Here is a 23881-nt window from a genome sequence, read left to right on the forward strand (position 1 = left end):
ATCCTTTAACTCTGCTCACTCACGGCAACTGCTCAACAGCAGTAACTACCATTTCCCCCAAACTAGGCCTGCTTTGCTTGCTGGCATCCAGGCTGGCACACAGGATGACAAGGGTGACAGCCTTGTGGCCGTCTGCCCTGCAGAATAGTCACACACTGCAATAAACAAACAAACAAAAAACAAATCCTTCCATGCATAAATGCGGTCCAGTTCCAGTATCTTACTTGTTAAGCCCTAGTCTTTTTCCAGACAGACATAGAAAAAGAAAAAGGGGATGAAGGGAGGGAGGAAAAGAAGAAAGAAAGAAGGAAGGGAAGGAGGGAGGGAGGAAGGGAGATACTTTTTTAGGTTGATTTAGATTTAATTTCCCATATGCAGTGTTAGCAGAATCAGGGAGTAAGCAGCCTCTGAGATACAGCAAAGGGCCTGGTGGGAACTATTTCCTTGAACATTATGAAAAGCAAAATAACCTAGTCATTGATTCTGCTAATTACCTCTGTGAATACAAGCAATACATACGATACACTGCACGGTAGGTTTCTCAACTTTCTCGAAGCTTTGAGTCCCAATGGTGCATATGAAAAATGTTGACTAGGTCAACAGAACATCTTAAACGGTGGCTCACAGATTAAAAAGTCAATCAATTTTTTTGCTCATGTGTCGTAATAGATCCCATTTCCAAAATTAAATGTTTGATGGACTTCTACTATTTTTTTTCTTTAAGTACTAACATTGAAAACACATGTAGAATATAGTCACAGTTTGGAATCCCTTGGAGGAAAGCGCCTAATTTTCTTCTAGTTGAAATCATACTTGCATGAGTATTACAAAGACCATTACGTAGGGCTTTTCCTCCTCAGCTAATGCTACAGTGTCTGGACAGGTTAGTCAAAAGCAGGCTTAGTTCTGTGGCTAACGTGTGTGGTTTATTACACGTCCTATCTCATCTTGCATGGCCCAGTGTGTCCGTCAGCAAAATTTCACAAAATAACAAATCCAGTTCAATAAATGTTTAAGTCATGTTCTCTCTGCTGAGGTTCCTAGTAATATTTGTCCATTTGATTTGATTACAAAAGAGCGAATCAATAAAATGCTACTGCCAGAAAATAGCAAGCTGTGCCTACTCAATAAATGTATTCATCCAGTAGTCGGAAAACATGGCAAATCATCTGGCAGAAAATCCATGTTAGCTGACTGTATGGGGCTTGCTACTGAAGCACACCGGAAGAGGAACCAATGGTCCTGTGTCTGAAAACTCTGGTAGGGAAGCTCCAATCACAGGACAGTCAAGTTTTCTGTTGGGGAATGTGTAAAATCCATTATTTAGAAGCTTTAAAGAAAATAGGGTCTATAACTCGGTTATAGAGGTCTCTACACAGAGAGTATAGGTGCCACTGTCTTTTGGTGACTGCCACAAAAGAATAATAATGAAGATTTCATCACTAAGTGGACAAGAGGTGGTGCACTAAGGTGGGGTGAAGGGCTTGGCAGGGACAGCAAAAGTGCAAGGTGGCATGGCGTCACAGAGACATCCTTGCTGGCCATATAGTATCAAGGATATATACAACTTGACTGTCTACTCACTGCTTTCCAGAATTCCCATAGGCTTTGTTAGTCTGCATATGTTTCTGATAGTTGCCATCTCTCCTAAACCACAAGGCTCACTGGTACCCTGACTCCTACAAGTGCAAAATCTGATCAAGGTAGCAATGTACTGGATTGGAATCCAAGGAATGGAAGTGTTGATCAGAGTAGGGGACTAGGAAAGAAAGAAGCAAGAAACCACTGGAAACTGGCTACTTATCTCAAGTGGGACAGCTGCTGACTAAAGAGTTCAGTTTTACAGATTGAAGGACTGAGGCTACATCAGCAGGAAATGAAGAAAATGTATTATGTTGGCCTATCCTGATAACACAGCAGTAGCTGGGGGGCAGGAATCTGGGCAAGATGGTAGCCTGTTTGAAAGCAGAAGATTCTCATTGCTTGGCTGCTGAATGTAATCATATCTGGGTCCCTCTCTGTCAGTGTAAAATCCCATCCTTCACAAGGCATCCTTTTGACTCATCCATGACTTTCTATCAAGTCCATCTCAGTAGAGCACTAAGAAAACCGAGTGCTTGTCTAAGTCCTGGATACATATCATGTCCCTAAAAGGAGCATGTGAGGAGCCCCCATTCTTGGCTCTCTCCTCATAGGAACTAGATTTTTCTTGATTCAAGTTGTGATCCCTGGCATCCAAATGCTGGATGGCCTAGGCATAACCACCCTATCCCTTATTCCTATGGTTCAACCATAGTCACTACCACAGACCCTTGGTGGCCACCTTCCTTTGAATTAGCTTGAAATGTACAATCCCTCAATGCCTGGCCTCAGGCTCCAGCTCACTCTCCTTTTTTTCCTCCAGCTTTTCCATTGTGGTTGAACTGAGAGAAGCCAGGGTCTTCAGTGGTCAAGGGTTTGCATCCTGGAAGTGTTAAGACCAAGCGAGGCAATCTTTTCCTCAGAAATCCTGTTCTAAAGCTTGCTAGCTCATACGGCCTCTCAGAAGCCAGGCCTGTGAGACAGAGCCGTCAGCTGCACTGGTATCAAATGAGAGCATGCTCAGGGTGCCATGCCTTGAACGGTTCTTCCTCGGCAGCATCGTTCCTATTCCTTCACCTCTACTTCTCTGGGATTGTTCTCCCAAATAATGCACTGATAAAATATATGAAACATGGGTTTTGCTGGCTGTATTTTTATCTAGAAGCTAATCTTAAACATCCCTGGTATTTTAAACTATATCATTCCAATCCTCACCTCTTAGATCTCAGCCTTACCTCTTAATTTCCCCCCATATTGAAGACATCCTATACTTAAGGTGTGTCATCTAGCTTGATAGTCACATTGAGGGAGGGTCTAGTCGCTAACCTCTGGTTTTGTTTTGTTTCTCTCTGCCTTGTTCTTGCCAGAGTTGTTCTTCCCTCAGTCTACCTTAAAGTCCAGGATCACCAAAGATGTCACTTCTTTTCATAATGCTCTCCAGTGTTGACAGAGCTCTCCCCTTTCTGGTTCTTGGAAAGCCCTTCAGTATTTACAAAATACCTTTTCAGTCCTGTACCTCTACTTATGCTGACTGACTTTACTCATGGTTTCCCATGACCTCTGAAGCGTGGGTCTCAGAACCCAGAAGAAAGAACATACACACAGAGACATGTGCGAAGCTGGGACCAGATGGGGCTCGTTAGGTACAGCAGAAGAGAGGGTAGGTGGTCTTGGTAGGAGAACTGTGTGGGCACTCTCAGTCTGTAAACATGGAGAGAAGGCTGCTGCACAGCTAGTTTTTGCATACTCTAATACATCATTCATACATCCAACACTCATAGTGAGCCTGCTGGCCTCTCTACAGCCTGACTGATACTGTCAATGGCTTTTGTGATCTAGTTGGTTGTTTTATAATGCATGTACTTTTGCCATGGGGAGATGGCTGAATGAAAAGCCAGCCGTATATAATGATGCCAAGTTCCCACATTCTAGTATTATGGCCTGTCTTAGGGTTTCTACTGCTGTGATGAAATACTATCACAAAGTGTCACTTGGGGAGGAAAGGATTTATTCAGTTATGTTTCCATACCCACTCTACAGGAACTCAAGAAGGGCAGGAACATGGAGGTAGGAACTGCTGTGGAGGCCCACAGAGGAGTACTGTTTACTGGCTTGCTCCTCGTGACTTGCTGAACCTGATTTCACATAGAACCCAAGACCAACAGCCCAGGAGTCTGGGCCCTCCCCTATAGATCACTAGCTAAGAAAATTGCCTAGAGCCCAATCCTATGGAGGCATTTTCTCAACTGAGGCTTCCTCCTCTCTGATGACTCTAGCTTGTGTTAAATTGACATAAAAGTAGTTAGCAGAGGGCCACTGTGGAAGATCCTGCTTAAAGCTAGTCTGAGCTCTACGTAGAAAATATAAGGTCTGGGCACACAGCTCAGCATCCATGTGCGTACCTGTCACTCACATAGGCCTGGGTTTGATCCCCAGCACTAGAAGGCAACAATGAAGCCCTTATTCTGCTTCAAGTCTTCTGTGCCAGAGACGACCACAGTCCCAGAAGTCAGCCTGTGCTTGCCTAGATCCTGTCTGAGGCTGTCACAGTGATCTTACAGTTACTTATTAACACAATGGTAATAATGATGTAACCAGGGTGCAGGCGACTAAGGTCCAGATAGCACTGCTCTTCCCCACCTTACCTTCAGATCCTAGAATCCAAGGATATAGAAGGGCAGAGGAGGGCACAGAGATGTTGAGTGTGCTCTTAGCCACTCATTCTATGTATTTCTTGCATTTGAGCAAAGTGATGTCCATAGCCAATGAGGCAATGAGAGATTGCCTTGTTGAGAGGTTTGCATCAGACTAAAGATACACTGCAGGTAAATTATCAAGAATAAACCTCTCCTCTACAGTAGAAACCTATGTCTATCCCCCGACTAGGCTGTGGCTAAGAGCACACCCTGCAGGTAGATTGTCAAGAATAAACCTCTCCTCTACAGGGGAAGACTATGCCTATCCCAGACTAGGCTGTTGAGGAGAGCGAGTGAAACATTTACATGTAAAATAAGCACAGAGATTATCCAAAGCAATTCATCAACAATTAATTTATGACATGATTGATATGAAAAAATCACATATGGACTCACAGTGTTTATCTCAGGATATCTGTATCACTGCCAGGGACTTCAGTTCTCCGTATCAGTGCCAATAAGACAGTTGCATATTCTGGCTTTTCGAGAACAGAAACCAACTGTTATACTGCCTTGATGGGTGAAAGCTGGGGCTATGGTCACACTAGTTATAATATATATATGCATATCCCACTTGATAATAATATATGCATAAATTGGTACAACCACTATGGAAATCAGTCTGGCAGTTCCTCCGAAAACTGGGCACCTCACTTCCAGAAGATCCAGCTATACCACTCCTGGGCATATACCCAGAGGATTCCCCACCATGTAATAAGGATACATGCTCTACTATGTTCCTAGGAGCCCTATTTATAATTGCCAGAAGTTGGAAAGAACCCAGGTATCCCTCAATAGAAGAGTGGATGCAAAAAATGTGGTATATCTACACAATGGAGTACTATTCAGCCATTAGAAACAATGAATTCATGAAATTCTTAGGCAAATGGATGGAGCTAGAGAATATCATACTAAGTGAGGTAACCCAGACTCAAAAGGTGAATCATGGTATGCACTCACTAATAATTGGATATTAACCTAGAAAACTGGAATACCCAAAACATAATCCACACATCAAATGAGGTACAAGAAGAACGGAGGAGTGGTCCCTGGTTCTGGAAAGACTCAGTGAAACAGTATTCGGCAAAACCAGAACGGGGAAGTGGGAAGGGGTGGGAGGGAGGACAGGGGGAGAGAAGGGGGCTTACGGGACTTTCGGGGAGTGGGGGGCTAGAAAAGGGGAAATCATTTGAAATGTAAATAAAAAATATATCGAAAAAATATATTCATAATCGCACTCTCCTCAGTGAGGACAGTGGGGTTTGTGAATTTGATTGTCTCAAAAACAAGGGAGCCGTGCTGACATTCAGGGAGAACAGGGATTCCAGGTAAGCTAACAATACATAAAGATGTTCCACGTTCCTCAGAATGCAAATAGTGATCCATTTCCACCAATAAGCAACTACTACCCTACCTTGCAACTGTCTATGAACACTCAACATGGGATCTACTCATTTTTGAATTATAAACTCCAGTGAATATCAACATACTTCTCTGAAAACTCAGAATCTTGGGAGGCTATGTGCTCACTGCAGGGGGAACACTTCAGCATTTTAACAGTTGCTAGGTCCAGACTGGTCCAGACCAGCTAAGGCTCTCAACGCATTCCTCTGCTTTGTCAGTGTGTCAAGGGGTCTCTGCCTCCCGTCCTTTGCTCTGGTGTTCAGAATATAAAGCTGTAGTACTGAACTTACAAAGGCCTTTCTGTGTGGATCTTAACACCTCACTTTGCAGTAGATGTGATAATTAGGAAGCAATCAGAGATTTTTACTCTCTCAGACTCGCAAAGCTTTCAGGATAATGAATTTGTATCATAGCCCCTAACTTGCAATTAAATTGTCATTTCTTTTAATACTAATTCCTATCAGAGTAACTGGATCACAGAGATCACATTTCCTGTCAGAAGGATAATTATCAGAGGCAGGGCTATATGTTTATTTTAAACTTTTATCATTTAATTAAAATTGAAATTTTCATTTGAATATGAAAGTATGTTTTCCATAATAGCTAACTATACTATAAATTTTTATATTTTGTGTATGCATGTATATATGAATTCACATAGGTATATATGGTCTATTATGAGTTATATATGTACATGCTACAGTGTGAAGGTCAGAGACCACCATGCAGGAATCAATTCTCTCCTTCCACCATGCATGTTCCAGGGAAAGGACTCATGTAATCAGTTTGGTAGCAAACTCCATCTACGCTGAGCCATCTTCGCGATCCAATATACTATACCATATATACTTTTAAAACCCAAAATGTAATATATAGGTTGTTCTCAAAATTTTATACCTCAATAAATTATGTAAAAGAGCTGAGTATTCCCTAGCAATGGTCACTTCAGAAGGCACCATGGTCTGTCCAGGGATCCTCAGACATCCATTTTTGTCCCTCTGTATTGCTATAGCACTTCTGTGGCACTCATGGTGACATTGTTCCAACATCAAGTGGAAAGTGGACAGTCCTTACTTGTGTCAGCCTATTCAAGCAATGTGGTGATCTCAGGACACACTTCCATGAGCAATGCTTTTACTGTCTGGAGCCCCATCTCAGGATGGCAATGAACCCTCAACCCCAGCCATATGCAAAAGGCTCAGGTGCACCCTTGTTTCTTTTCTTGACAGTTGAGTGGCCTGTGCTATCTATAAGAATTATTAAAACACAATCTGACAATTTTTTATGAAAAATAAAGATCTCATTCTAAATAGGCAGGCATCCTTAAAGCCTAGATAGGTTTCTAATCCTGTGTCTCAGTATTCTTCTCTTTGCAACACATGACCAAGTGAAGAATTCTCATCCTATGTTTAATGGCACAGAGGTGCAACATTCAAAGGAAACTCTCTGAATTCTGTTGGCAAACGTGGAAGCTTTTTATCAGGTTTGGTTAGCTTACAACAAGAGGGAAATTACAACGGCAGAAGCTTGAGGAGTTGACTATATCATATCCATAAGAATCAATGAATACATCAGCTTGCTTCCTCAACTGTTACACAGCTCATCATCCCCTTGCTATCCATGGAGCGAGTGAGTTTTCCACCTCAATTTTTAAAAACAATCAGTGTTTCACTCATGCAATAGACTTTATCTAGACAACTCTCTATCAGGCTGACAAGGAATCCCTTTATTTTGACAAAATATTTTTTTTATTAGATACTATTAAGGGTTTTATTCTGTCACCACTTGCTAAGACTGCTAGAAGTATACGATAGAATGGTTTGGTTCCTAACGTTGACCTTTTCGACACAGAGACCATCTCCTCTGCCTCTCAGGCCTAACCCCAGGCCATGGCCAACACAGTCAACACAAATACCAAATCCTGCACACCATGGACCCTGTGCATCCAGGGGGCCCTCTGGGGCGTGTGAAAACAAAACCAAACAGGTTTGAAGTAATTTGCATGCCTGTGCTTTTTAAGGAAAGTTTAATTCTCATGTTTGTCAAGTCCTCCAATTATAAGGGCAGAGGTGATAACAGGCAGACAGGTTACACTGTGCGCAAATCCCCCTGGAATTGCAAATGTTGTTTGGCTATTTATGGATATCCCAAAAGAATTTTAATACTGTCTGTGGGGAGGAAAATATCTCTGAAAATAGAATATAAGTTCACACATAGGAAAAGGCACTTAGATGTGGATTGAGAGTATTAAACATATTTTTATAGTTAAATGCCTCATCGCTTGGTAGGAGCTTTATTCAGGATGGTTTCTGAATCCTCCCTAACAGCCCCCTTATCCAGGAATGATAATTTGCCCTTTTCTGTTATTTCTGCACATCAAGCAAGCATTTCTCTTGCGGTACAGTGTTACTTTGCAATGCTCCTTTTGCAGTGTTACTGGAACTGGGGCCACCCCGTGCTGGGGTTGCAGTTTGCAGCACCATACCTGGTGAAGCAGGCTGTGTTTCAGAGGAAATTTCCTTCCACCTCGTTTCATTTTGAGGTCAACTTTTGCTTCTCTGTCTTGAGTGTGCATACCCAACAGGAAAGCAGAAAATTCTGAATGGTTTTAGCCTACAGTGGTGGCCTCTGAAATGGCGAGCCTTTCTGTCACTAAGCTCTCCTTGGGCATTTTCATGTGTGTGTTACAAAGCCTAGTGAAGCTTACAGAATAGATTATATTATTGTTATTATTATTTTGCTTCAGAATAATTTTGGAATTGCAAGGCAACTGAAGGACAGCAACTAATACAGTATGATGTCATATATGTTAAATAAAATCATAAACACCACAATCATCATTTGTACAGGCCTTTATACACTGTGTCTTTAGAAAAGTTTCCAAAAAATTTTGCCCATAGGCTTCCCAGCATCTTAAAGTCTGGGACAAATACCTATCACTGAGCTACATCCCAACCCTCTGCAGTTTTAACTTTGAGACACTAAATTAGCCAGGCAGGCCTTGATGTATACCCTCTTCTTCATTAGATCTTTTGTAAGAATTAGTCTTGTAGGACACAGGGACAGAGGGATGTGTTGATTTGATTTATAACCTTCAAGAGGAATGTTAGTGGTTTCTCTGCTTCAGGTACAACGGTGAATGGCAGGAATTTATAAAGCTGACAACAGGTGTATATGACACCATGTATTAATAGTAACCCCACCTGCAATTTATGTAAAACTGCCCAAGTATATCTTTACATGCAGGTCTAGAATTATGACCCCTTTAGCTCTCAGAACATCCAAGTATACATTAATAATTTGGTTCATACTTAGGGTAAATATATTTAAAACTTCCTATTATCATAATTGATTTACTCTGAGGAAGGAAAAGTCATGGTGTAGAACGGTAATACCACTACTTGGAAGGCTGAGACAGAAAGGTCTGGCGTTCAGGAACAGCCTGGTTAACATAGTGATTGTGTCCTACAAACACATGGGACATATGTTAGTATAACATTAAAGCCAGAACATGTTTTGAGTCCCTGAGATAAACATGCTTCTTCATGAGCCCTGCTCTGGAATCTCCACACAATGTCACAAGGTATTCAACTCCCTGCCCACACCAGCCTGCTGCCCTCCGAGAGTTTTCCAAAGGCCAGGGTGAGCGCAGCTTCCCCTTGAGCTCTGTGGTCAGTGCCCTGCATACAGAGACCCACCAGTGACCACCAGATTCTCTAGCCTCACCCCACCTAGAAGGAGGAAGTCCTATGGTGTTCTGTTTTTGAGTCAGTACACTGGGAATGCAGTCAAGGTGTCTGATGCTTCAGTGGGGTCATCCAATGATTCTATCAATGTGTCATCATGTGTCAAAGTATCTAGACCAGTACCCCAGGACATGTCCTCTGTGATGGATTGGGAATTTCTAGGTCCTCAGCATCAGTCTGCCTCTGTATCCTCAGACTACCCCTCAATAAAATGGTAAACCAGAGCAATGTATATTAGAATTCAGGCTCCCCATCAGGTTTAAGGACATAGATCATCATGAGCATCACAAATACTCTGGTCAGAATCCAGGCTTTACAGCTGATGACTGCTTTTGAGTCCGGATTCATCATTAGCATGATGTCATGAATAAATACTGGTCCTTCAGCCATTAAATGGATGCATTATCTATTGCATGGTATTAATTCTTTTAATAGTCAATTTTACTGAGATTTAGTTACATATGATGCATTTAAAAATACAGTTTAAGCCCTGTAAACTGGCTCAGTACACAGAGACACTGACATGCTGACCTGACAGTATGAATTAAGTTACCAGGCCCCACAAGGTGGCAGGCAGGAGAGAACCAATTCTTGAGATCTGCCCTCTGACCTTGAGTGTGCACTTTGACATATAAATGTGTGCCTGCTCCAGTACTCAACTTCACCCACAGACTCACTCAATGAGCTGAAGAAAGTTTCTCAACATTTTCAGACTAAGAATTGATAATCTGGAGTTTGGGATTGAACTATTACAATAATGCATATAACTTTGTGTCGTACCATCAATTTCAATTTTATAGCACAATAGTAAGGCTTAAAGCTTTAAACATCTCCTTTTCTGTAGTATCTCAAAGCAGCATTATAATATTAACATAATTGTGTCAACACCAGGCTTGGGGTTAGAAATACAGTTCCCTGACCTCCACATAAGTTAGGATGAAAACCATAGATGAGCACGGTGCTGAAGAGTTACAAAGTGACTGCACCTCAATAAAGCCAGCAACGTAAACTCTGGAACCTACTAGTCCTGTCTCCTCGGGACTGGTTTATGATGTTATAGAAAACCCGTGGCTTACATTTTAAAGAACTTGAAACTGACCAATTCCCTTAAGGCCTTATACTTGAACACCAGAGTCATCCACCCAGGGGACCATTCCTTAAGATGCTGCTGCTGATTGCAGTGCAATCCCAAAGCAAGTTCATTAAAATGCAGCTTCCAGAGCCTGGCCTCCCACTGAAAGGATCCCTGCTGGTGCACTTTCTGAGCAGCTCTTCTCTGGAAAGGAAGAAAGCATAGGAGGTTATTGCCTCACCATGGGGCTCACTTTGCCCCAGTAAGGAAATAACATCTCCCTTCAACTTCTCAGGGTTGGCACCTCAACATCATAAAGACAGATTGTGTCGATTGTGTCGTGATTTTCTCAGGGAAATAAATTCTGCTCATCACAGACAAGAGGCCATGATGAGAGCAAAGCAATTATGGGGGAAATTTTTATCAGAAGTGGGCTGGTTAAAAAAAAAAAACATTCTCCCAATGAAACACACCATGAGAAACTACTAGACACCCTCATTGGGCTAAGGAGCAAGGTGAGGATGTATACCACACATCCTGTCTAGTTTCAGGAATACCAAGGAATTCTCTTTTTTTCTGGTGCTCCTAAGGTTTCTTTACAATGTGACTTTATAGAGTACTTTAAGATTGTCATGACATACATGTGGGACATAAACAGGCCTACTTATGACAACTCGCATTGTTGACTTGCCTCCTTCCTCTGTCCCCTGCTCCCCACCTCCAGTTCGAGATGCCTTTTCTTGTGAAGTAAACAAATTTCAGTCCAGTCATGGCCTCATTTTATTTCAAGGGAGGGTTTTGGTTGTTTTTTGTTTTTTTTTTAAATTTCTGAAGCACCCTGAGGTTTTTGCAGTCAACTATCATTTTATCCCTTGAGATAAACTCATGGTGTACTGCGCTTTTACCAACTTTCCCTATCAGCCTGGAAAAGTCACAGAAGTGCCCTTATACCATGCTTTCACCAGAAACAGACTTCGAGAAATATTTTCCTGGCCAAGTGATCGGACCTCTCTCCGGATGACTTTCACATTTGTATTTTACCTTAATTCTATAGGTAGCTGGCCTTTTGGAAAATAGCAGTAATAAGAATCTGGACTAAATTTTCTGTGTGTGGCTTGGAGAAGAAAGTCTAGATGGCCTCTTGAGGTTCTGCTTTATAATGGTACAAAGGCAAGAGGTGTTCAACAGAAAGCAAGCTGGGACATTTGACACTGGGCCTCTTTCCTGTATAGCAATATGCAGTACATGGTAATGCTGGGTGGCAGTACAAGCCACGCCCACAAGTCAGTCTCAGTCACAGTGACTGTACTGGTTGGTTTTGTGTGTCAACTTGACACAGGTTGGAGTTATCACAGAGAAAGAAGATTCAGTTGGGGAAGTGCCTCCATGAGATCCAGCTGTGGGGCATTTTCTAAATTAGTGATCAAGAGGGGAGGGCCCCTTGTGGGTGGCCTGACCATGTTTTGGAGAGGACTGTAGAAGGACTTTGGAACTTTGGGCTAGATGATCCATTCGGTATTAAGAGCTCAGTGGAAAGTTCTGTAGGAGCTTGGAAGACAATGTTAAGAACAGTGCAGAAGATGGAGGCTTGGCTTGTGAAATTTCAGAGGGAAGATTAAAGACTCTTACAGTGGCCATGTTTTGATTGTGAAGATTCTGTGGTTTTGGTTAGCTGGGGCTGAAGAATCAGCTGTGATTAACAAGACATCAGAACCACTAAAGCAACCCTTTGTGTTACTGGGACTATGGATGCTGGTTAGCTGGAGCTAAGAAATTAGTGGTGATTAAGAAGAGACCAGCAAAAAAAAAAAAAAAAAAAAGAAAGAAAAAAGAAAAGAAAAGAAACCAGCATCACTGAGGTGAAATCTTCTGGGAAGTGTTTTCTGAGAGCACAGAGAGTGTGTTCCAGAGATAGCCACAGTTGTATTTTGTGCTGTGGCTGGACTTGGTACTGTGTAAGAGTCACCCAGATGGTACTGGTTTTGAAGGCATGAAGGGGTCATGAAGAGCAGCTGAGGCTCTTGGCACAGTGAGAAGCCACAGAAGGCCATTGGTGAAGGTGCAGCCTCAGTTGCAATTGATGGAGTCATGCATCAAAGTTGGACTTGAAGGGGTCATGCATAGGAGAAGAGGCCTGTCACCATGAAGAGAGCCTATGAGAGGCTATTGGTGAAGCCTAATTACAGTGGAAGATAGCAGTGTTTTAGAGATGCCTGTACCATGCGATGACCACCAAGAACAGCAGCAGCAGTGGAGTACAGGCAGCTAGAGCCTAGAAGACAAGCTGTGTGCTACAAAGGGCAGAGATGGAGAAGTGATCCAAGCCCTTGGAGGAGCCCAGAAGATCGTGAGTTGGATCCCAGACATTGAACCATTGGAGTTTGAGTTTTGCCTTTGATTGTGATTTTGATTGTGCCCTGATATGTTTCCCTCTTGAAGGAAGAAAGTATTTTAGTGGAGCCCACAATTAAGAGACTGAATTTTTTTTTTTTTTTTTTGATTTGGTTTTTTTGAGAGAGGGTTTCTCTGTATAGCCCTGGCTGTCCTGGAACTCACTCTGTAGACCAGGCTGGCCTCGAACTCAGAAATCTGCCTGCCTCTGCCTCCCAGAGTGCTGGGATTACAGGCGTGCACCACCACCACCCGGCTTTTTTCTTTTTTCTTTCTTTCTTTCTTTCTTTCTTTCTTTCTTTCTTTCTTTCTTTCTTTCTTTCTTTCTTTCTTTCTTTCTTTCTTTCTTTCTTTTTTTGAGACTAAATTTTTAAAAGACTTTGAATTTTAAAGATATTGGACATTTTAAAGTGATTGAACTCTTAATATGTAAAGACTGTGCAACTTTTAAAGTAATTTAGATCTTGGGGATGAATAAGAAAGTAAGGGTTGAGGCTTAATAGTGATGTGTTTGTGTGTCAAGTTGACAAGGGGTCAATTGTACTCGTTGGTTTTGTGTGTCAACTTGACACAGGTTGGAGTTATCACAGAGAAAGGAGCTTCAGTTGGGGAAGTGTCTCCATGAGATCCAGCTGTGGAGCATTTTCTAAATTAGTGATCAAGAGGGGAGGGTCCCTTGTGGGTGGTACCATCTCTGCTCTGGTATTTTTGGGTTCTATAAGACAGCAGGCTGAGCAAGCCAGGGGAAGCAAGCCAGTAAGGAACATCTCTCCATGGCCTCTGCATCAGCTCCTGCTTCCTGACCTGCTTGAGTTCCAGTCCTGACTTACTTTTGTGATGAACAGCAATGCAGAAGTGTAAGCTGAATAAACCCTTTCCTCCCCAACTTGCTTCTTGGTCATGATGTTTGTGCAGGAATACAAATCCTGACTAAGACAGTGACCAACACCCTGCACAGTGGTTACATCAGTGTCTGGATGTGAATTGAGCACATTCTCAGCTCACAGTGACTTCAACTTAGAATGTGTTTAAGGACACGATCCATACTATCTCTGTTCGTCTCTATCTACCTGGCCTTGTAGGAAAGCTCAACACTCAAAGCAATCTTTTTAAATACCTAAGTATGTACATCACATTCTCCAAAAAGTCCACCAAAATTACAACTTCAGAATGTTCCCATATTCTCTAAAAAGTCCACCAAAATTACAGCTTCAGAAGCAGGAGGAGGTCATGAAGGCTACTCTAATCAAAGTCAATTTCATATTACAAAGGAGAGCGATGTAACACAGTATGAGAACTTGCTAGCATTACAAGGTCCTGGGTTCAATTATAGAAACGGAGGGAGGGAAGGAACAGAGGAGGGAGGATAGAGCATGACTACTCACACTGTGAAGCTCATCATGGGCCACTCGTTGACCCAATGTTCCTTTAAAGTCCTTTATAAACCTCTGTTTGAATACAATAATCATCCTGAGATTTTGAGCTTTGCACAGTACACAAAAGATCCACAATCACAAGTTACCAGTAAAGGGATGAGGCACTGTTCTTGCTGGTCCTCAGTCTTGATGTAATGTGGCCAGAGCTCTTTGCTTAATCCCTGAGCCATGTCAAGCTTCAACATCACCAGCTGCAGTGAGAGATTGTGTGTGTGTGTGTGTGTGTGTGTGTGTGTGTGTGCATGTGCTAGTTCTCACACACATATGTGTGCATCCTCCCCCCTCTGCCTCCCTTTCCCTACCCCCACCCTCTCAGGCTGGGCAGCTGGGAAGACAGGCAGCCACAAACAAATTAAGTTAAAAGGTGTAAAATTTGATCAAAGAAAAAAAAAAAAACCAAAAAACAAAAACAGGTGCCAAAGGGCTTTTGCACACAACTCCCCAGTTGCAGTTTTTGTGTGTAACTAACAGCTTGGCTACAGCAGGGCACATTTCATGCTGATTTGCTCTTTTGATCTCCTGGAAAGAAGAAACAGCACCTGCTGCTGCTGAGTCTTCCAAGACAATCTCCAATGCAACTGTTCACTAGGCAGAGTCCTGGATACTGGTCTTTCAGAAGCTCTTCAACAAAGATGGTTGAACTATGTAATGGTGCCCCTTACTGTGACATATTGACTTGTGAGGTGAATATCTAAACCCTTAGCTTTCCATTAGAAAGCTGTAAGCTTTCCACGACCAAGCATTGACTGGCTTGTCACAATCCAGTAGTCTCTAAGATGTTCTGATGATCCATAAATTCTGAGCCCACTCTGAAGACAATAGCACTTCAATTGCTTCCTATGCTCTTAGGCACTGGCCATGTCACCTGCACAATTCCAATGTTGCTGTCTGGCTGTTGTCAGGACTGGAAGCTTTAGTTATGCCTCAATTCTCCCGGAATTGGTCTAATGTCTGGAACCCTTCCTTCCTCACCTGCTCAGGCTTGCTGCATTCATTGTGTTAGCTGCCACCCATGGAATGTCCACCATGACTGCCCAGGATCTTTCTATCCTTCCTACACCTTATAAACTCTGGGTCAAAGGGCTGTCTCTTTGTGCTAGCATTCTAATTTCTGACACCATTTGTTCTCAGCATGCTGGAATGACTTGTTTTGACCTATCCTGGCACAAAAGCCTTCACCTTTTGGATTCAGAGTAGGATTTAAAATAATCTAATGAGCATCAGGTATGCCACTCTTCTCTTAGAAATCTACCAGGCTGTCCTCTTCCTTCTCACGGGGCACACTGCATTCCAGAAGGCTCTCAGTCCATGCTGGGAGTACAGCTCTGGCGTGCCTACTCACTCATTCAGTCCTCAGTTCAGCAGACCCAAACCAAACATTGCTGGTCTTCTCTTCACAGCTATCCAAGATGTGCCTGTACAGCAATCCTGCTGGTGAGAATTTATTTTGGCCCCATCTCTGGGCAGCACAGCTCCTAAATAATTGTCCTGTGAGTAAGATTTTATAGTTTGAAAAAGTCTGTCCAAAACAATGCCCCCCATTATTTCTTCATCTGAGCAATGTGGTTTGGCAGACACTCCCTCACTTGCCTTAGGGATTTCTCTTGTAAGAATTCTAGTAACCTGCCTGAGAATAATTTTGGTCAGTGACCAGAGAACTCACTGTTAGCCTTGACAGTCTGACTACTCCATTGTCCTTTTATAGTGCCAGATGCCTCACTGGGTGAAACAACTTATGTGAATTGTGAATAGCAGCCACAGTTAGGAAGGGACAGGGTCTCAGTACTAATAAAGGATTATCTTTCTCTGGAATGACTCTCAGCAGAGATTAGTGAATTCTTAAAAGCTTTTTCTTCTTCTTCTTTTCTTCCCAGCTCTGCTTTGGCATCTGAGGATAGGAAAGCACATATACCTCCCAAGTTTACCAATGCAACCCTTCAGCCCTGGTCTATTCATCATCTGGGGTTAGAGACCCTGACCTCACTTCATCCTTAGCTCTGGAGTTAGCCATCTGAGGTTGAGGCTGGGAGTATACTCATACTTTAGCAACAATTCCCAGTCACCATTTAAGGTGTGGAAGTCCATCCTGCCTGATTCTGGCCCACATACCACACGGCCCTACTAGCCCAGGGCCTCACCCAATCTCACCCAGCTCCTGTTCCTGTCCCTCATGCCATCCTTTTGCTTTGCTTCTGCCACTGTCCCTCCTGCCTGCTGTGCCTCTAGTTCCTATCTAGCAAATGAATACTATTTAGTCTTTCTAGCAACTGGTACTAATTCTTTCTCTTTTCTAATTTTTTTAATTCACAGTCACAATAAGTGCTATATTATATAATATTCAATTATATAACATAATATAACCTTAGAAAGTTAATTGGGAATTGCTCTTTAAATAAGAAATTTGGAAACCTTACCCTGAGGATTTGTTAAAAACTAGCATATGCATGTCCATAGACTTGTACATGAGTATTTATTCTGATATCATTTGATTTTATGCTAACATGACAGCAAGTCTCCTACTCCACAGGCTTAAAACATAATCCAAACAAGACTTATCTTTATGTCTGATACCAGTTTTACTTGTCAGTGAACAGGTCACTGGAAGTGTGGATCAACTGAAATAAATCCTATAGGGTTTCTCCTCAGGGGCTTTGAAAGTTCAATAGAGTGAATTCAGAATTCAGGAAAACGCTTTGCCTAGGACTGCAGTATTACTATAATGGAAACAATTAAAGCTAACCAAAGAAAGAGGTGATCTTGGAGGTTGTGCAACACAGAATTCCAGGGGACTTTCTGTGGAGTCAGGTTTGATGATGGGTAAAGGAAATACAGCAAAGTCCATACGTGCTAAGATTTTCCACCACCAAACTGAAACCAAAGCTGTTTGCTTCTGAGAGTTGACCTTCACAGAGATGAGGAAATAGCTAAATCTAGTGAAGCCAACAAGATTCTGTTTATATTTTATAAAAATGTCCACCCCATTGCTTCTTGTCTAGTCTTCCTTCTGCTTTTTTGCTGCTTATAAACCCCTTGCTCTCTGCAGTTCACCGACACTCCTTCTGATTTTGAAGACAGGATGCTGCCTAATTCACAGGCCATTTTAAAAAGCCAACTCAATCTTAGAAACTAAATTTGCTGGCATTTTGTTCTTTGTATCCATTTTCACATGTAATGTGCTCGGAATCATACAATCATGCTGGTCTATCCAGACTCCTTTTGGAGTTTCATTTCCCTGTCACAGTTGATTGGTCGTGACTGAAGGGCAACCTTCATCTCTTTTTCATGGATGACCTTTCTGGAGAGTAGCTCCATCCTAAGTCATCTCTGGATTTTTTTTTAAATTTATTTATCTACATTCCAAATGTTGCCCTCCCTTCCTGATCTCCGCTCCAAGAGTTCTTCACTTCATCCTCCCTCCTCTTTGCCTCTGTGAGATTTTATTAACAGAATACTCTTAATACCCAGGAAAACTTACAGAATAGAATCCCTTCTAAGACTTGTGACAGTGTTGTTAACAATCACCAAAAACCTTAAAATAACTCAATTTTCCTTCAACTGGGTAAACGGATAAACTGTGATGCATCCAAATAATATGAATTTATTAACAATAAAAATATAACAATATAGATGAATTTCAATAATTCATTAAAAAGGATGTCAGTATGCACCATCTTATAATTTCTAACTGCAGAGGAATAATTATCTTTTACAAAGCCCTGATTCAGGTCAGTTTTCATAACATCAGAACAACTGTGTAGGCCAGCTTGTTCTTTATGGTAAGGAGCTATAGAAAGTTAAGAAACATCTGTAGCCTCTATCCATTAAAATACAAGTAGCACCTTCTCCAGTTATGACTACCAAAAATGTCTACTTAATACAAACTCCAGAGGCAATTACAGAATACTTCCTTTTGCATTTTTGACCTCAGAGAACTCACAGTCTATCCCTCTCCCCCCTCGTCCCCCCACACCAATATAGTTGCCATTATTCTATGTTGCCTCTAGGATGAGATACAACCCTACTGCTGACATACCACATACTCTGGTCACAGGACATAGAGAAATCAAGCAGGAGCTGATCTGGAAACTTCTCCGATAGCTTTTATAGTGTTATCGACCGCGTAGGGGTCTGCTGCGGGGGGAACCAGGGTTTCTTGGTCCAGGAAGACACAGGTCCGGTGGAAACATGACAAACTGACATGACTACAGAGGTGGTTTAAAATTTGAGTGTATTTCTTGGGTATCTCTCAAAGTTCAGTCAAGTTAACATCTCAAATTAAGCATCATATACATTTGTAAAAGGCTAGCTAGGCTTTCTCGGGCAATACAGGATATTTACCCAAAGTCTAGGGCCCATGCGGCTAAACTGTTTCTTCATCTTGGTCTTGATGTCGCAGCGGCTCGGGAGCTGAAGAAGGATGGTTTCCGTGCCTAGTCTCCTGGTGAAAATGGCGGCAGTGCAGAACTTGGGAAGTTGTCTTGCTTGTGCTGTCTTTAAGAGTCCTTTTGCCTAGTCTGCCAGTTGCATTCTTCTCTGTGCCATGCTTGGGGCCATAGTAGGCCCCGAGCCCAGGGCCATCATGGGACCTGGGCAATCAGCTCCAATGATTAGCTCTGGTAGCAGTCTCTAGCCTCTAGCCTGGTGAAGCTAACTAACTGGCTGTAGCTTGATGCATTAACTAACTCATTCCTCCTGGGAGTGACTCTCTCTCAGGTAGAGAGAATCTATTGCCTCTCTGTAAATCAAAAGTATCTACTGTCTCTCTGTCTGAGACTCTCTTTTTCTTTCTCTCTCTCTGAGTTAATAAGTATAAACTGTATCCTGAATCACTGAATCACACCTGGATAAGCTAAGAAAAGTTGTTTTCCTTAAAGGCTCCCTGCATGAGGCCTGTAACACAAAAGGCCAGTTCCTCATAAAGCTTTCCTTGCTATTCGGGTGAGCCTGAGATAGCCTGTCTTGTAAACAAAATCAAGAGTCAACAGGAGGAACTAGATTAACTTGTGAGGGGAGGTAGTAAGGGACCAACTCAAATGTAAATTCTTTCTACCTTGCCCGATACTCATCTGTAAGCAGGGACCTCATAAGATTTTTCAGATGTAAATATTCTTAGTCTGGGCTATTATTTGGAAAACCATCTGCCCTGAAAGGTAGTGACTAGAACTTGTGACTGGAATTTCTGGAATGCCTTTTCTACTATAATAACATAAATGGTTGAAGCAAAGCAGATTTTTTTTGTTATAAGATAGATTCTAATATATCTATATTTGCTTGGTTAGGCCATGTCTCAGCTATAAGCAAATAGGAGAGTTTAAGAAATTGCCAAGTGAGATTTATCTGCTTCTAAATATACGGGGAGGTCCATTATTCCCAGGAGATATTTTTTTCTTTCGCCTCTGTCTGTAAAGTATCATTTTTCAGACTTTCACTGGGCCACCGTGGCATTATAGTGCTCAAAGGTGCTATACAGACTAATGGGAAATTCATTCATCGTGTTAGAAAACTGTGAGCCCTGAAAGTATATTAAACTGCCAGGAAGGATGTGCCCATTGTGCAATAGCTGCCATGACTACTAAAGGGGTAACCAATTGCTTCCTTGTAGAATTCCAGGCATGCTCCACACAAGGGAATTCATACCTGGTACTGCTAATCTCATCAAAACCCCATGCATAGCTGGGAAGGTCATAGGCCCTAGATAGAACCTGCTACTGTTATTTTGCTAAATGGACAGGTAAAACTGGCTTCTAAACACTTAAGTTTTTACCTACAGATTGGTGCTGTGCTCAGCCTTGGTCAGAGAAGTGCTTCTTGTAGCTGGCTGTGGTTAATATACACACTTATAACTGGTGATACTGAGAAGGACTGCTCAGTGCTCAGACCTAAATGTGACATCTGTATTGTCTCCTTCAGTGCTCAGGGAACATCACAGAAGAGGAGGCTGAAAATATTTAAGAGCCAGAGGATGGGGGAAAGGGTGCTATGAAAAGCTGTCTTGTTCACAATGCCTGCTGCATTCATGAACTCAGTGCAGCAGTAGTTACTTGTGCAAGGTATACAGTGTAGTCCCATTAATACTACCATGGAAGTGGGTCTAATAAAGCCCCACCCACCTCTTCTAAGGAGCTACAGGCAAGGTAATGGTTACTGGGGAACTGGGATGTTCATCACTGGAAGCTGCTGGTTAGGTTGTCCTTGCTCAGGGAAGTAAAACCCATCCATATGCCAAGTGACCCTATTTAAATGCAGAAAAGCCATGAGAGATGAAGAGGGAGGTATCTGAAAGAAAAGGGGGCTGCCAGGAGTAGGAAGGAGAAGGACATCTCAGATTATATATATGCACACATGTATTCAAGAAATAGTGGGTCTAGAGGTATTCTCAAATATTCTGTTGGGATGGATGAATTATCTTCCAGCTTGGAAGAAAGAATATATATATATATATATGTATATATATATATATATATAAAATATTATCAGAACCTTAAAATCCTTTGGGGATGCAAACAAAAGAACCTTCTTTGTACCACTTAATCAGAGTTAGAAGGTCAGTACTCAAATTGGGCTTTCCAGCACAAAAACATAACAAAGTTTTACATGATTAGAAAGTTTAATATTGCTATTCATGGTTATTTTAAATAAATATTATCAAACATATATAATTTATCCAAATATTCTGTTTAGTATTACCTAAGCTTCTTCAATATTTACATATCAACTTACAAACACTTCACCTTTTATTTTAAAACCAAATGTATTAGCATTCTTCTTGCAGTTATTTGATAATATATTTATCATGACTCCTGGTAATCCAGCCAGTGAGGCCATTACTTTAAACTCCTTTCCCCACCCACTTTCACTGCCAGAGTTGAGTTGCCATAAATACAAGCAAACTTACCCAGTCCTGTTTTTGTTGAGTACTAAAAATTATTTGGTTCTCTTAAATTTGCAGCAATCCCACTTAATGTGGCTTATGTCAATTTGTCTTCACTAAATTTAAGACGACCTATTGAGTGTGGTGATACACACTTGTAAGAATGCACAGAGGCTGTGGAGAGGCTGCCTGAATCATACAGTGAGAATCTATCTCAAATATTTCATATTCATGTGATAGTTTTACCCAAGCCTCAAGATACTGGTATGTGTAGTGATGGGCTGCTTCCGTATTTCAGTATTTATGTATGTTTTTCTGGTTAACAATAAACATCTGCCCATCATCTGGCCGTCTGCTAAATGGAACTTTTTTCAAAACTAAAGTCAAGCTTCTCAATGAGCTACAGGTTGCTACGAAGTCACCAAGTTCCACATAAGCTGGAAGCAGTCTTGCAAATGAGCCAGCTCATTTCAGATCACATATTCATTCTCACTGGAGAATGAACACTATAAAAACCAGGGAAAACTGTCTGAACTCTTCAAAACCACAGGAAACAAATTTCATTGTTTCCACAAATCACTATATGCTTTTCCCCCATTTAATAGTCTATCTTTTCATATCAGTTTTTGCACCTCATTGAGAGGCTGAGAGATGAAGAGTTTATGCCAACCGCAAAAACAAGGACTACAGTCACACTTGTAAAGACTACACTTCCAAGAACAAAAAATAAATTTATATTCACACACACGCACACACGCACGCACGCACTCACACACACACCACACACAATGTGAGCTCACATGCACAAACTGCTTTTACACCTGCATCCATAAATCAAAAATTGAAGAACTTACCAATTTGTTGTAGGTCACAGCTTTCTTCCCAGGAAGCACAAAGAATGCTTTTCTTGACCAGTTTTTTAAAGCTCACAATACTTCGTAAATAAGACAAACACAGACCATTTTACCACTTATAGATAAAGGCTGAAACACGACCACCTGCAAGTGAGACCAGCTGTTCTCTGAGAGCCCTGAGTGCCCAAGGCAGGCAGAGGAACAGATAGACAAGAGTGCTGGCTGGAGGCTCAAGCTACAGAAACTGACTTCTAAATGCTGCTTCTATCCATTAGGGGAAAATCAGAACCAAGTTTACCAGGACCTAGGGCTGAGGGGACAATAAACAGAGGCAGCATGGCACAGGACCATGACTGGAGGTCAGGTGTTCCTGGGGGCCAATGAGGAGCATTCTGTAGCACCACCTAGCATCTTAGTAGGATAGCTACCTGCCAAAAGAAAACTCTTGGGAAATGTGTTTTTAAGTTCACCTTCATGTGAATCTTATCTGCCATGTTTCTAATTGAAGGTGTAGATGCTCTAACACTGAAAATTACAGCAAAGTAATTTCCAGGCTTTAGAAGGACAGACTCAAAAAAAAAGGATACTAGATATTTGAAAGAGACATGTCTTTTGTAAATGCCACTGTTAGTCAGTTAAATAAGCAGGTAACCTAGGAAACAAATTATTAATTTTCTCATATAATTATTTGTCTCAACCTTCATGTACCTTGAAAAAAACCTATTTTCTTTATTTCTGTAAATCCAGTTGTGGAGTGGTTATGACCTGAAGGGAAGCACAAAAGCTTGTTTCTCTCTGCCTTTCCCCCACCCTAAAGCAGGTAGGAATTCACTTACCTTTTCTTAGGGAAATCACAAGCTTGTCAGGTCTTTCCTCTTTGAGCAAAAACACCGTTTTGTTGTCAGGATGGCTGCCACATGTACAAAACAGCACAAAATGTCAAGTGTCTGTGTGGAGAAGCCAGACCATCTGGGGTGGTTGTTTTAGTACTTCTCAGTTGTGAAACTTTGGGGATCCAAGTCCTATCTATCAACTGGAGTAGGCTAAATAGCACCTAGAGCTCTTGAGGCTGCTGAGACCATCAGTGAACTGTTCAGTCAGGTAATCTTTATTAGAAATGCATGTCATCCTTCCCAGTGCTTGCATTGCAACAGACATTAACTATTGAACATTCTCTCTGCTCACATTCATGTACATCTCTCCTGGCAAGTTTCTACTCAAGGGTATAGATGTTCCAACACTGTACTGCTTCCTATGCCTTCCTTGGAACAGCTGTGCAAAAGATGACATAGATAGAGCTGGCCTGGCTGTTGCCCTATAATAGGGCTGCTGTTAGCTTGGCCCAGTGCTCAGCTGTCTGAGAACTTTGTTCCAACCAGTAGGATAGCTCAGTAAACCTAGACTGTATAAAAACCATGGTTCATACAGAGTATGTTTCCTTTGACTCTCGACTTTTAGTAAAAGCCAGGAGGCCATGGAAGAGGGATTCAAAGATTCTGCTATCAATGAAGTTTAGGAAGTAGGTAAGCTGTTTCAAAGACTTTGGAACAATGTTTTGGACTGTTACCATTGTGGCATTCTGGGTAATACTACTGACAGTTTTGTCAAAGCACATCTTAAAGGACATCTTAAAGCACAACAACAACACATCTTAAAGGGGCTGATATTTACAGTAGCATTCTAAGAAACAGTATGCCAGTTCTTAGTAAAGTAACAGGTATTGATTTGATGTTTGAGCAGTTTCTGGATGTAGACTAAGAAAGCTATACATATTTTGGCCAACCTAGGCTATTACTGAATGTCAAAGCAACTGTCTTTTACAACAGAACA

The sequence above is a fragment of the Apodemus sylvaticus genome, chromosome 6, assembly GCF_947179515.1.
Source record: "Apodemus sylvaticus chromosome 6, mApoSyl1.1, whole genome shotgun sequence".
NCBI lineage: Eukaryota > Metazoa > Chordata > Mammalia > Rodentia > Muridae > Apodemus > Apodemus sylvaticus.